The 14,568-nt window shown below is 38.9% G+C and overlaps 1 protein-coding gene across 1 annotated transcript in view; it reads left to right on the forward strand.

The window, feature by feature from the left end:
- efhc1 (EF-hand domain (C-terminal) containing 1) overlaps positions 1–14,568 on the forward strand; it is a 127,719-nt gene that overhangs the window by 79,185 nt on the left and 33,966 nt on the right. The gene's annotated exons all lie outside the window — the stretch shown is intronic.

Raw genomic sequence — 14,568 nt, forward strand, 5'->3', positions numbered from 1 at the left:
TGAGTCAACACTATTAACCCTTATGTTTCCTATTATCATAGATAGACACAGTCTATGTAAGACATCATATAATCCATCTAGATCATAGTTTAGATTCAAAGTAATGAACCGATCATTAGATTTCCATTTTGGTTGCGGCATAATTAGTTGAAAATAACATCACAGTTTATAAATTATAGTATAAGTCATTATATATATATATATATATATATATATATATATATATATATATATATATATATATATATATATATATATAAAGTCACAAGATATAATTAAAATTCTATTAACTTTAAGTAATGCATTTATAAGGAATTAGCTCTGATCTATAGGTGTATATTGCATGAGATGCTTTGTTGGTGTGTGAAAACTCTCTCTCTATTTAACCATTTTCATTCATGACAAATCAAACTGACTTTAAAAAAAACCCCAAACTCCATATTTTCCCTTATTTGCTAAATCAGATACTCAGAAATCGCCTTTGATACAGCACAAAAGCTCACCGTTTTGTTACAGGTGTAGTACCAGACCATTATACTATCTTTGTATCTTATTTATTTAATACCTCACTAACTATCCTTCTTGAAAAATGAATGTCAAGCTGTTTGCTCTCCCAGCCGTGTTACAGTAAGATCGAACCACCTGTTCCTCTTCCATCTGTGCCTACCATTTGTTAGCCAGCACCAGCCAGGTTAATGCGCAGTCCTCTTTGGGATGAGGTGACATCACTGCTGCTGCTTCAAACTCACTGAAACAAAAAAAAAGGAGAGAGAGAGAGAGAGAGAGAGAGAGAGAATAAGAGTGCTGCTTTTGGTATAACTTGAATCCCAAGCATGGCTTTAGTGGCACTTATTTGTGACCTAACAACTCTTCTCTGACCATACTGAATGTGAAAAGAGCTTATCTGAAGTCGACTCCTCACACAATTCAAGTTGAGTCGCTTTGGAGTTGTATCTTAATGTTCTGACAAATCAAATAACTTTGTACGATTATATCAAACTAGCGTGTGTGTTTTTAAAAGCTCTAAGTAGACAAGCAACATTTTTTGGTATATTTCCATACCAAAGAGTGTGGCTTTATTTTGTTTTTGAAGGCATTTAATGTTAAGACTTGCTGAAGTGCTTGCTATCCTCGCTCTTTCAAATAAGAGGAACTTATTGCTGAAAGCGCATTAGAGCAGTTGTTGTTGTTGTTGTTATTTTATTTTTTTTATTTAATGTACAGTGTATTTGAATGTGTGCGTGCGTTAAAGATCAAATCTCAACAATGCAGCATGACAGAGATAAAAAAAGAAGAAGTGAATGACCAAACCACAGAAGGAGCACAGCCCATGCTCGAAACTCTATGGAAACATCTTTTTATATGATGTATTTTTACATTTTTACACACAATTTCTCTCAGGATGATGAACTGTTCTCAGGGAATTAACCAAAAAAGTGTATTTTATTCTTTTGGGAATCATCCACTGACTTTCTCAACAAACTCTGTTAAGCAATGACGAAGAAACATATGTAACCGATTGATGTACTATTAGCAACTACCTCTTGAGTTATACATAGCTGTGCATTTCTTTTTGTTTGTATATACATAATTTTATTTTATTTCTTTTTCTTTTTCTTTTTTGATGACCTCAACTTTAGATCTCTGTTATACTGAGGTGTTGTGCAAGACGTTCCCTAATGTTGCCACAGACTTCCTGGTCTTCCTTCCCAGTTTTAATGAGTTTTTCTTTTACCGCAAAAGTTTTTTTTTTGTTTACAGCAAAAGGCTACCTCATAAACGCTGTTCCTCCACAAACTCCTTACCTCCTCCCAAGTCCTCTACCTCCTCCATGCAGTTTTTTTTTCTTAGTTAAAATGCCACTTGTCGCACTAGAGTCACACAGCATTTTCGGCAAATCAGCCCTAGCGGCACATCACTTGTGACTCCAAATATATTATCCTACAATCAAAGCCCTTTTCTTGACGCCTTTACACATGTCGTCAGATTGGGCATTTTGTCTCACGCATCCAGGGTGAAGTTTTTCTGCCAGATCTGTGTGCAAACAGCCAGAGAGTTTACCTCAGTTTGTTGGACTGGCTATAGAGGTGTTTAATAGCAAAATATATTTCACTGTCTCTGTAAAAACCCCATCAACTGTTGTTTTTTTGTTTGGTTGTATTTCGTCATAACCATTTTGGAAACCACTTGATGATTGTTTTAAGAAGGAAAAGGATTGTACTCAAAGAAAGGAGTGCCTAGTTTTCTTTTTGTGTACGTTTGACCTAAAACCAAATACCGGTAGATAACATCTTATTTTGGGGCTTCATAGCAGTGAGGTCATGGCTTTGGTTAGCCATTTTTACACCCCAATCAGAAGTTGTGTGTTATCATGTCCTTTTTGCAAATTGCTTTTGTGGTATAGAGCGGCGGGTAACAGTTAAGATAAAAATTTGTAGATTTTTTTTTTTGGTAATGGTGAAATTTCATTAATGACAAGGAAAAAATGTTTGTTTTCTATACCTAACCCTTGAGGGTTTAAGACTGATGTTTCAAATAACTGCAGTATTATAGTTCATACTCATCTGAGGGAATCACTATGTTGCAGTGGGCCTACATAGTCATTATCAAAATGCATAACCCTGGAATAATATTGTGATATTATTGTTGTTATTAGCTTTGTGTTTTCTTCCAATCAATGTAACTACTGATTATTCTCTTGTGTACTGTTCAGTATTTGACACAGCCAACAAACCCTTTTCTATGAGAGGCAAATCTTGCTGCGGTAGTAATAATCAAATGGCTGTTTGAAGGTTTGTCAAGGCTGCATCGAGAAAAACAATTTGTTAAGTGGTATAATAAACCCTCTTCCATTTTAAATCACATGAACATTTAAACAAAAGCAAGAAAGGCTTCCATGCAATCATCAAAAACACTAGACAGTTAGTACCTGGAAGGTGCTTAGTTTGAGTAACATGGTTTTATCAGATGCAGTTTTATACCACAGAGGAAAGTGAAAACCAAAATAAAGAAATTTCGTAATAAATCTGACAGATCCCATTATAATTTGAATGTAAATCCATCTCAAAGTTGCCCAAGTGTGCCCCACAGTGGCGGAAGTAAATAACACAAATGTCACATGAGCAGCATGTGTCCTTAATGGCTTGTACAGAAGGCTAATATGGTGATAACAAAGATTGACATGTTAAATAAGGATTCTGGGAGCTAAAGGAAAAATTGTTGCCTTAAATCTTTATGGTTACATTTTTTTTTTTGCCTTAAGTCAAAACAACTCTGCGGAGACTTCAGTTCGAGTAGCCTATAGTAAAAATTGGACTGCTTTACTGTGAAAACTGAATCTCAAAGTTTTGTTTATCATTCTTGAGAATCCCTAATTTGCTGAGAGCTGTCTAGCTTACTCAATGAAAGAATAACAAGATCATGTTTGTCCCTTCAATATCTAGTTGTAGCTAGCAAAAAAACCCCAATCTTCCTAGCCCAGGGTTAGAGCCAAAGGCTAACTGGGAGTGGCCATGCACAGACTAAAATGTGCCTACCCCTCTGTCCACTCTGCAAAATTCATAGTGAAACCAGTTAGGTTCCACACACTGCCCTAGGAGCTGCCCTAGAAAAGACTATTTCTTAAAATGCTTAACATCTGCTTTCAGCTTTAAGGTACTATACTTTCAAACTAACCCAAATGACTTTTACAGGGGTTTATTAGCTTTTTCCCTTCTTTATTGGAATGTGAAGTTAGAAATTACACAATTTGGAGATTTAATGGCACCTTGCTGCTAATTCAGAACAGAATAGGCCAAGCTAATTCAGTATAATCGAAGAAAAAGTAAAGAGTGATGATATGATAAAATGACTTAAAAGAGACCTCCTTTTACTCACATGGCTCTAAGATCGATCTGAAAACCAAGAAGTTTATAGCCTAAACTGCTCCATTAAATCCATACAGCCTAGGCTGCAAGGTGAATTATTATTAATAATGCATCAGAAATCACTGAAGAAATATTGGATGTATGCCATGATCCTAGGCAGGGAAACCTCAGCAGAAACCTCGGTTCTCATATGGTGATTCTCGTATGGAGGTTACTGATGACAGAATGAAGTTCACATACCTCATGCTGCCTTTGAAGGCTGCTCTGTGCTTTGCCTTGACAGGAGAAACAATGTGCTGTAGGGGAAGATATCATTAATAATGATTTTTTTTTACTGAACTGTATCATGTCATACTGACAGATTGAACCACTCAAGGACCTATGAATTCAACCAAGGCAGTTTAATGTAGTTGTACTGATAGCTAATGTAACATTACACAAATCTGTTTGTGCTTTTTCATTTTACATCGTGGCCAGGGGAGTCTTCTGTGCTCTTTTCTCTGGAGCACCTAGAGAGCCGTGCACTGATAGCTTTTGAATGGGGAAAAAAACATTTTATGCGCATATCACTCATTATTGTAGCCCCAATATACTGTAAGTGTACTGCCTTTTTTTATTTTTATTTCTGTGAATCTTGGATTGGATTTTTAAATATGTCTTAAATGTTTCACTTGATTTGAAAATAAACGTATTATATTGGCATTAAAATATGTATAATTTTTACTTGATACTGTGGTGATTTAATGTTTGAATATTCTTATATGTAAAATCCACACTTACACAGTGAATGAGCTGTGGCTTAGCAAAAAGGTAAGTTTAACAAAACAATTGACAAAAACTTCCATTACAAACTAGATAAAATTACAACCCATTATATTTCATACAGGACACTTGTGTTTGTCATACACATACTTTAAAAATATATAAAATATTTAAATATTCTAATGTAATTATGTTTTCAATTATTTTATGCAAAAAGCAGGCTTTGCCTCACAGCTCCACCACATCTTTACAAAATCCAGCTGTTTTTCACGCACAGAGAGCTCAGCACCAGGGATATACCAATTGGGTAACTGAGCTACAAACATGGAAAACACAGCCATTTCATTAAGTACACCTGTTTAACTGCTCGGTAATGCAAACATCCAATCAGCCAGTCACATGGCAGCGCCTCAGTGCTTTTAGGCATGTAGACATGGTCAAGATGACCTGCTGAAGTTCAAACTTTTGAATGGCATCACATCAGAATGGGGATGAATGTAGATTTAAGTATTTCAGAAAGTGTTGATTCTATTGAGAGTTTTCCACACAACCATCCCCAGGGCTTACAGAGAATGGTCTGACAAAGAGAAAATATCCAGTGAATGTCAGTTCTCTGGGTGAAAATGTCATGTTGATGCCCGATTATGACACAGTAGCTCAAAAATCACTCATTACAACATGTTGAACCTTGTAGCAGATGGGCTACAGCGGTAGAGGAGCACACCAGGTGCTTGTCCTGTCAGTTAGAAACAGGAAACAGACGCTCATTAAAATTAGACAATAGAAGATTAGAAAAACATTTCCTGGACTGATGGGCCTCAATTTCCACTGCGATAATTAGATGATAGGCCAAACTTTAGGTGTAGACAACATAAAAGTAGTGATACATCCTATCTTGTAAACCAGCCAGTGGTGTAATGGTGTGGGGGATACTTTTTGGGGCTCTTAGTACAACCTGAATATTGTTTAAACACCATAACCTACATACATATATAACCTAAATGTACCTAAATCTTCTGATAGCTACTACCAGTTGGATAACGTGCCATTTCAGAAAGCTCAAATGACCTCAGACTAGTTTCCTGAACATGATATAAAGAACTTAAATGGCCTCCAGAGGCACCAGTTGGTCCAGTAGAGCTGGTGATGTGGGGGATTCACAACATGAATGTTCAGCCAACAAATCTATAGCAACTGTGTGATGCTGTCATGTCAACATGGATAAAAATAAATAAATAAGGAGTGTTTTCAGCACCTTGTTGGACCTATGGTATGAAGATTTAACATTTAATACCTAATGGTGTACCTAATGAAGTGGTTGATGATAGTATATTTGGCTAGGCTGATAAGTAAACCCACGTGAAGGTAACAGCTGTGTTCAAAAGAAAAAAACAAGGACAGAACAGAATCTGCTACTTTTAAAGCCTGATCCAAATTAAGTATCGCATATCAGGATACCTCTGATTGTACTTCCCTGACTTTGATCTTTGTATGTTAAAGGAAAATTTTCAACCGGATATGTATTAAACAGCAAATGTAATATTATTAAGATCAAGTCAACCGTCAGCTAGCTTACTGAGTGAACTGGTAGCTTCTCAATCCCAACTAGTAGTTCGTGCTTCGGGAAAATCTCTGTAGACTTTAAACATTGGTTCTAAAATAATTACTAGAAAAATGTATTTAATTTTGAAAGCTTTATGACATTTTCACTGCTTGCCTTTGCCACAGTCCCTCAGTCCTCTCCACGCTGTCTCACTTTTCTCTCTCTCTCTCCACCTTAGTGTTTGTGTTTCTTCTCCGCTGTCTGTGTGTGGTTGGATTTTACCTGTGTTCAGGGGCGGGACTCATTCAGGCTTCACGCGCCCGGAAGTGATCCACGCACTTGTTCCTGATAAGCTCGTTACCACCTCTTCTTAAGGTAGTGCTTCAGTCTTCTTTGAAATGTTGAATTAACTTGGTTAGTAAAGTCTGGCTGCTTGATTTCATGTGAATTATTTACCCAGTGTTTCCATCTGCACAGTATTCCCAAGTGTATTGTTCGTTTGGTGTGTGGTGAGCTGAAACTTGAGTTTTTTCGAGAATATTTTATATCTGTGGAGTTCCCTGCCTTCTCGAACTTCCTTAACAGCGGCTTTGTGTTTGGATTCTGACTGTCTGCAAATACACCTGTTGAACTTTTTAAGTCAGAGTCCTGCATTGTTTCTACAGTCATGCAGGACCGGATGGCTGTTGTCTACATCGGCTCACTCTCATACCCGATACCGATGCGTTGCAAGTCACGTGTTTTTATGTTGTATGGTGTGACGATTCATGTGCTTTTGTGCTGAGGTGTTTTTTTTCCTCGGTTCTCAAACTGCTCTTCTGTCAGGAGCTCAGTCTGGGTAGAGTTTTTTTTTTCTCCTCCTCTCCCCTCATGTATTGTGTATTTCATTGTTTCTCTTACCATCCTACCTCTCTCTGACCTGTCTTCCAAAAGGGGGTCTTTGTGTAATGTATGTATGGTCCGAAGGGGTCCCGTTTCGCTGCAGGTAACATGTACGTGTAACGTTGCAAGTGAAAATTAAAGGCATAATCAATCAATCATTGGTTTGCGTCCATCCTGCCAATTTTAAACCAGACCAAATACATTAGTTGAACTTTAGATGAGATGGGTGAATGCTAGAGAAAATGAGTGACAACATAAAAGATATAAGCAGCCACACTGCTGAATACTATGTAGCTAAACATAATCCAGGGTAAGCTGGTCTCCAGTAAGGTTATAGAGAAATAAAAAGTGGTTATGTGGCCAAAGCATTTTAAAAGTAAACGAACTTTCTGTATCTCCATAAGTTGATTAATGAAATACAGTGAGTGTGTTATAATGTGTATGTCTCCAACAATTCTGAAAACCATTTAGGTCTTTTTAATGCAGGATGATGAAATGAATAAATGCCCACGATCTACAAATCAGAGGTTAGCTGCTTTTGGATTGTTTTGTAAATTGAAAATCTTAGGTTTGGGATTAAAAAGCTGGATGGATGACAGTATGTCATGGCTATTATGTCTTAAGTTTTCACAATAGAATAGAATAGAGACAGCAGTAATGTGTTGTGTTTAAAGGGGCCTCAAATGTATGCCACAAGAATAACAAGAAGCTTAGCCTGTATTGGCTGCTGGCAAAAATATCATAGGATGAACTGAGTCCAAAAATAAAACACAAAACCAAATTCTAATTAACACAATTGACACAGAGCACACAATGGAAGCATAATACATTTCTTGACAATGGACAATGGGAAGATGAGACCATATAAACGCTGAGAGCTGACTGAGGAATAAAAACAGAAAGGGTGTGGTACACAAAGCCACAAAACAGATGGAGACAATCACAGAGGCAGGACGTAAAAACTGAAACCAAAAACTGAATCTGAACCAAAGCTCAAATAAAAGCCAGGAATCGAAAACTTAAACACAGGAATAGTAAAGCAATCCAAACAGGCAACAAAGCTTCAATAAAAACTGAACAGTAACCAAATAATACCACAAGAACTAAGGTTTAACATTACTGGAGTGAGCATAAAATCAAAATAGGAATCCAAACTTGAGATGCAAACCAAAGATTTCAAGTGTTAGATCAATAGAAACCAAAGGGAACCCTGGGGACTGTGACCAACAATGCACAATAGATAGACTGGCTATCCATTTAGAGGAGGGGAATAGAAAATAAGATGACATGCTCAATAACTAGCTAGATATTCTACAGTTATAGCACATGATACAGTAAAGAGGAGAAATTAATAATTCACAACAAGGTTTGGGGTGGACCAGAGGTTAACACTGTTATCTCACAGCAAGAAGATCCTGGGGTTGAATCCACTGGGCTGCAACCAAGCATTTGCAGCAATGAGTCTTTTACATCGCTGTAGAGGAATTTTGGCACACTCTTCTTTGCGGAATTGTTTTAAGTCAGCCACATTACAGGGTTTCTCAACATGAATGGCCTGTTCAAGGTCTTGTGAAAGCAACAGGATTCAGAGGTCGGCTTTTGTGTTTTGGATCGTTGTCCTGCTCCATAACCTGAGTCTGCTTGAGCTTCAGGAACATTTTCTCTCAGGATTTTCTGGTAGAGGACAGAATTCATGGTTCCATCAATTACTGCAAGTCGTCCAGGGTCCCGATTGAGCAAAGCAGCTCCAGACCGTCACATTACCTCCACCATGTTTAACTGCAGTTTATAATAGTGTGATACTTTTACATGAACTCAAACCTTCCAAAAAGTTAAACTTTTGTCTCCTCAGTCCTCAGAATATTTCCCCCCAAATCTTGTGGAAATGAGCCTTTGTGTTGGTTTTGGTCAGCATGGTTTTCTCCTTAGAGATCTCCCTTCGATGCTATTTTTGCCTAGTCTTCCTTACTGTTAACTCATGAACATGGTCCTTCGCTAAGGAAAGGGAGGTCTGCAGTTCTTTAGATGTCGTTCTGAGTTCTTTTGTGACCATCTGGCTGAGTCGTTGATGTGCTCTTGGAGTGATTTTAGGTGTGACTAATGAAATTGAAATAAGCTTTTCAAAAGAATGTGTTAATCACAGTTAACTCGTGATATAACAAAAAACAAAAATTTAAATGTAAAAACTGCATTATATATTTAATTTGGTTATAATGATGTCAAATAGTCAAACAATCAAGAAATCAGGAAGAGTGCAAATGCCTTTTCACAGCACTCTAGGTTAGTCTAACTGATGGGTTTAAATGGTTGTCTTGTGTTAGCCTGGTGACCTGTCCAGTGTATACTGTGCATCTCACCTTATAATCGTTGGGATAGGCTCCAGCCCTAGAGTGATCCTGAACTGTATATATGGACAATGGATTGTCTGGAAATAATTATTAATAATAAATATAATAATGATAATAAAATTAACAGGAGTTGAGGATAATTAATTGGTAGTGAAAGAACATATTATATGCACCTCTTAAAAGTGAGTTCCTGCACTGCCTGTGTGCTCTTACAAGCTTTTTCCCCCCATCCACTTTCTTACTTCCTAAAATTTTTGACCTTGAATAAAGTCACTCGTTTATAGTTCTTCCGTTATCTGACAGGAGAAACATTTAAGAGCCATAAATCACAGATTGCACAAGGCACTGAAAGTGAGGGTCAGTGATGACAAAGTTTTATGTGAAAGAAAATGAGTTTCTTTATTCTACCAGTTCACCTAGGTCTCCACAAGGGGGCAACCCAGTGCTGCTGTATCCTTGTTCCCCCTCAGGCCTGAAGGACAGCCAAAGCAGATTAATCACCTCAACACATCTGACTCACCAAAGAGACTGGTGTTTCTTCACAGCCCTCTCTCTATTCTGCTGCTCTTCTTTAATGGTCTCGCGCCTTGCTTTTTTATAACCATCCGTCTCATTCGCTTTCTCTCTACTAAGCACATCCAGGCTTGAGGGGGTCCATTAAATGAATTGTCTTTGTTTACAGTTTCTCTTTGTTACCACCATCATTTTCCTACACAGCTCCCCTTTTTCAAACACTATCTCTTAGAGATGGCTTTGTCAAGGTCAGCTATTTTTATGGCGTGCAGTACTGGAGGTATCACGGCAAGGCGATGATAAGACGAAGAAGAAGCCAGGGGAGCAAGGATGGAGCGAACCAAAGGATAAATACTGCTGGGCCTTTGCTGCAGACACTATAGCGAATGTTTTCAGGATGTCAGATGCAGTATGCAGGTCGAAGAGAGGAGAAGAGTACATATCTTGTCTGTCTTTCTCTCTATTCCTCATTCTTAAACTGGATGTTGACCTTTGTAGTACTGCCTCCAGGCTGTATGCTTTAACCTTTCCAGTTAGATAGAGGGGGCTACTACATTGGGAATACAAGATAAATCACAACTGCTGTCTGTTAATGCAACAGACAACAATACACACTTGCACGCAGGCACTGTTGAAACCTTTGTCCCTTCTCACAAAGTCCTCCTTGTCCCTACACACACACACACACACACACACACACACACACACACACACACACACACACACACACACCACACACAGCTGGTAATTCCTCCATGAAGATGTTCACAGCATCAGTGCTCTGGACTATTACATCTACAAGCACACCCTAAATTATTCATCCTTTATTAAAATGCACTATGAGTAATGATAGCTATGAGTGTGTTTTTTGGGTATTCTTTTTACTGAGTAAAACACAGGGGTCATTAGAAGTCATTTCTGGTCAATTTTGTATGATCAACCATGCTCCAGAGAAAGACAAAAAATAGAAAAGAAAAAAAAATCCCATTTACTTTCTGTGCATTGGGAATTCATGTTGAAAGAGATCAAAGGGGACAGACAAAGAGATGAGAGAATCGACATCTTCTCGTCTCCATTTGGCTCCCTATGAGAGGAGGAAAATTACTTTAAAGCCGCTGCCTTGATGAAAGAAAAAGACGTTATGCCTGATGTATTCCTCCAGAGGTGGAATCAACAGTATGAATTACTCAAAGGCAGAGAAAAAGAGGGGGGAGTTGGGGGGACATTTGTCTGAGAGAACCTAATGGGGGATTTTGGAGAGGAATGAAAGTACTATTTGACAGCAGCGAACAAAACATGATTCCCCCGTCAGGAGATGTGACTGGTTCAACACTCGACACTGTTATTTCCGGGTGCGTGCATAAAAATGCAGCAGATGTCATCAGATAGAGAGCTCATTTGCAGTATCAATCTAGGGATTTTATCAGACCGAGCGCCATCAACGCATCCATCTCAAAGTGTGATTTGGTGGTACATTCAGCCACAGCTCCCCTCTGCCCCCACACCACATTCCCCAACCCCACCTTCCCCCCCCCTCCCCCCCGTTTTTTCCTGTAGAAGAGGTCACGAAGAGGAAGTAACCTCCAAACGTCCCATTAGTTTCTCTCACCCTTTCTCGAGCAGGCAACCAGCACTGTCATTTTTCTGACAGAGCTGTCAAAGCATCTAGCCCACCATCCCAGTTACAGATAAAGCAAATAGAAATGAAAACATTGTCAGGGAAAAGACTCATGGGGTAACAGAGATGCCAGGAGCAGGGTGAATCACTTAGCAAGCTGTGCTCCTCCATTCTGCAGCTGCCACCCACCGCAACACATCTGCCACTGGGAAAAAAACACTCAGATAGAAAACCGCATCCAAACGAATTGCTACATGACACAAAAGATCACTTCTTTAAATTGAAATTCATTTGGAGTCAAAACGGGGTTCATCCCCCCAGGGCGCACGTGTGTGACTGCAGAAACCCACACACAGGTGGCAAAAGTGGAGGCTACATACAAACACACACTTTCTCACAAAGAAAATACACTTTTTTTTTTAAGGCAAGAGCATTCTTTGTGTGAGGCTAGTGAGTCTTCCAGCTCGCTGCCCAGGTGCTGTCTCTGGGCAGACACATGCCACTGGCTGGTCTTAATGCACATCAAATATCACTTTTCTACCAACAACGCCTGCCCAACTCTAGCTGCTGCAATTCCCCTTTTATTGCATTCCCCAGGATTTCATATTGTACATGCTGAACTCCACAGAAAGGAGTCAAAGCTCATTTCTAGACCTGAAATGGAATCATTCACTGCAGACCAAATATTGCAACAAAAATTGCCACTAGCTTTGTTGATATGAGTCACATGGTAACAAATCATTAAATTACTTACACAGATGGAGAACGAGGGATGATTTGACATCGGAGGAAAGGGAAATAAAACGATGTGAAATGATTGATCTTTTGGGGGTATTTTTTCACATGAGAGCAGCATTAAACGTTGATTCATTTTTACTTTAAACATTCGCACAAAGACCCTATTGTTGGAGCTTTGTGAGGCAGACGCAGCGGCACTTGGCGCTCAGTGTAAACATGTTTAGCACTTTCACCAACATTTTATCTTCACTCATAAGCACTCAACACAAAGTACAGCCAAGACTCACGAGGATGCTTTTAGTTTTGCAGGTATTTGGTCTTTAAAGTAGGTCAGAGCTCTACCCAGTAGTGTGGAGAAATGAAAAGTAAAGTATATACAAAAGTCTGGAGTGAAGCATAAATGTGGTGCCAAATATTATGGAAATCCATGGAACATGCACTCACCAGACACTTGATCAGTTAACCCAACTAGTACCATGTTGATTCCCCTTTTGTTTTCAGAACTGCTTTAATACAGATTCTACAAGGTGCTGGAAATTTTCCTCAGATATTTTGGGCAGTATTGATGTGTTAGCATCACACAGTTGCAACAGATTTGTCGACTGCACATCAATGATGCAAATCTCCTGTTCCACCGCATCCCAAAGGTGCTTTGCTGGCTTGAGATCTGGTGACTGTCGATGGCATTTGAGTACAGCGAACTGATTGTCAAACCAGTTTAAGATTATTTGAGCTCTGGGACATGGTGCATTATCTTGCTGGAAGCAATCATGAGAAAATGGGCACACTGTGGCCATAAAGGGATGGACATGGCCAGCAACAATGCCCAAGTAGACTGTGGTGTTTAAACAATGTTCGGGATATACTAAAGGGACCAAAGTCTGTCTAGAAAATATCTCCCATTAGACCAACAGCAGCCTAAACAATTGATACAAGGCAGAATGGATCGATGCTTTAAGGTTGTTTACTCATCAGACGAGGCAACATTTTTCCAGTCTTCTATTGTCCAATTCTGGTGAATTGTAGCCTAAGTTTCCTGTTCTTAGCTGACAGGATTGGCCCCCAGTGTGGTCTTCGACATTCAGAGATGCATACCTTGATTATAATGAGTGGTTGCCTTTCTATGAAGTCTCGCCATTCCTCTCTGACCAACAAAGCATTTTACACCCACAGAAGTGCCACTCGCTATTTTCTCTTTTTCAGACTGTTCTCCGTAAAACCTAGAGATGGTTATGTGGGAAAATCCCAGTAGATCAGCAGTTTCGAAAATACTCAGCTCATCTGGCACCAACAACCATGTCACATTCAGAGTTACTAAAATCTCATTTCTTCCCTATTCTAATGGTTGATTTGAACTTTAGCAGGTCATCATGAGTATGTGCACATTCCTAAATGTATTAAACTGCTGCCATATGATGGGCTGGTTAGATAGTTGCATTAGCAAGCAGTGACCGGTGAGTGTATATCATAACCACAAATGTTAAACCTGTGGTGGCACTCGAGGAAAAGAAATCATCTGGGAGCCATGATGAGAAGTCCATATTTACAGACGAACCATGTAACAGTTGATGAGATATTTAAATCTGGACCGACTAGGCTGTCTGACAACACTACCACCCCTGGAGCCGCTCTCTAATTAGCTAATAAAACTATGAATGCATTACTACTGCATTACCCTAGTGAAAACTTCTTTAGAAAAATCTCATTTTAACATGATGCAATGCTATTTTTGGCTTGTACCATTGCACACAGTTGCCTAATGCACCCATGCTCAGTGTAAACAATCTATTTAATTATCTCTCTGACAGAGGGCATATTCCGAACATCTTGTTGCCCCACACCCACCATATCTAATAACTTTACACATACATGTGCTGCTAGTTAAAAAAAAAAAAAGATTTTTAATGATTCCTAATCTGGGATCCTGAATTATTAAAAATCACTTGGAAATGAGGTGAAGAATATTCCCTACCTTAAAAAAACCTTCCTTGGCAGGCTCTGTTAGGTCATAATATCTGCACGACAAACCAAAGTCACATTCAGAAAGCAATTTTCTGTTCACAATGCAATCTTGGCCATTAATTGGCTAATGAACAAGATGTTATTCAAGGATACCTTTCCAATGAGCACTTAGGAAAAGGAGGAAGAGGACTTAATATGATGGAATAAGTGTGACAGACTAAATGGTTCGTGCTGAACGCATTGATGCATGCTCTGACCTTCCCTGTCAATCTGGAGGGCAGACAGGGTGGCCATTTATGTTGTTATGGTAGAGCTCAGGCTGCAGAAACAGTTTTC

Source organism: Copadichromis virginalis, linkage group LG15, assembly GCF_057382275.1.
Source record: "Copadichromis virginalis isolate Kocher_CV1m ecotype Utaka linkage group LG15, C_Virginalis_male_GT1.1, whole genome shotgun sequence".
Lineage (NCBI taxonomy): Eukaryota > Metazoa > Chordata > Actinopteri > Cichliformes > Cichlidae > Copadichromis > Copadichromis virginalis.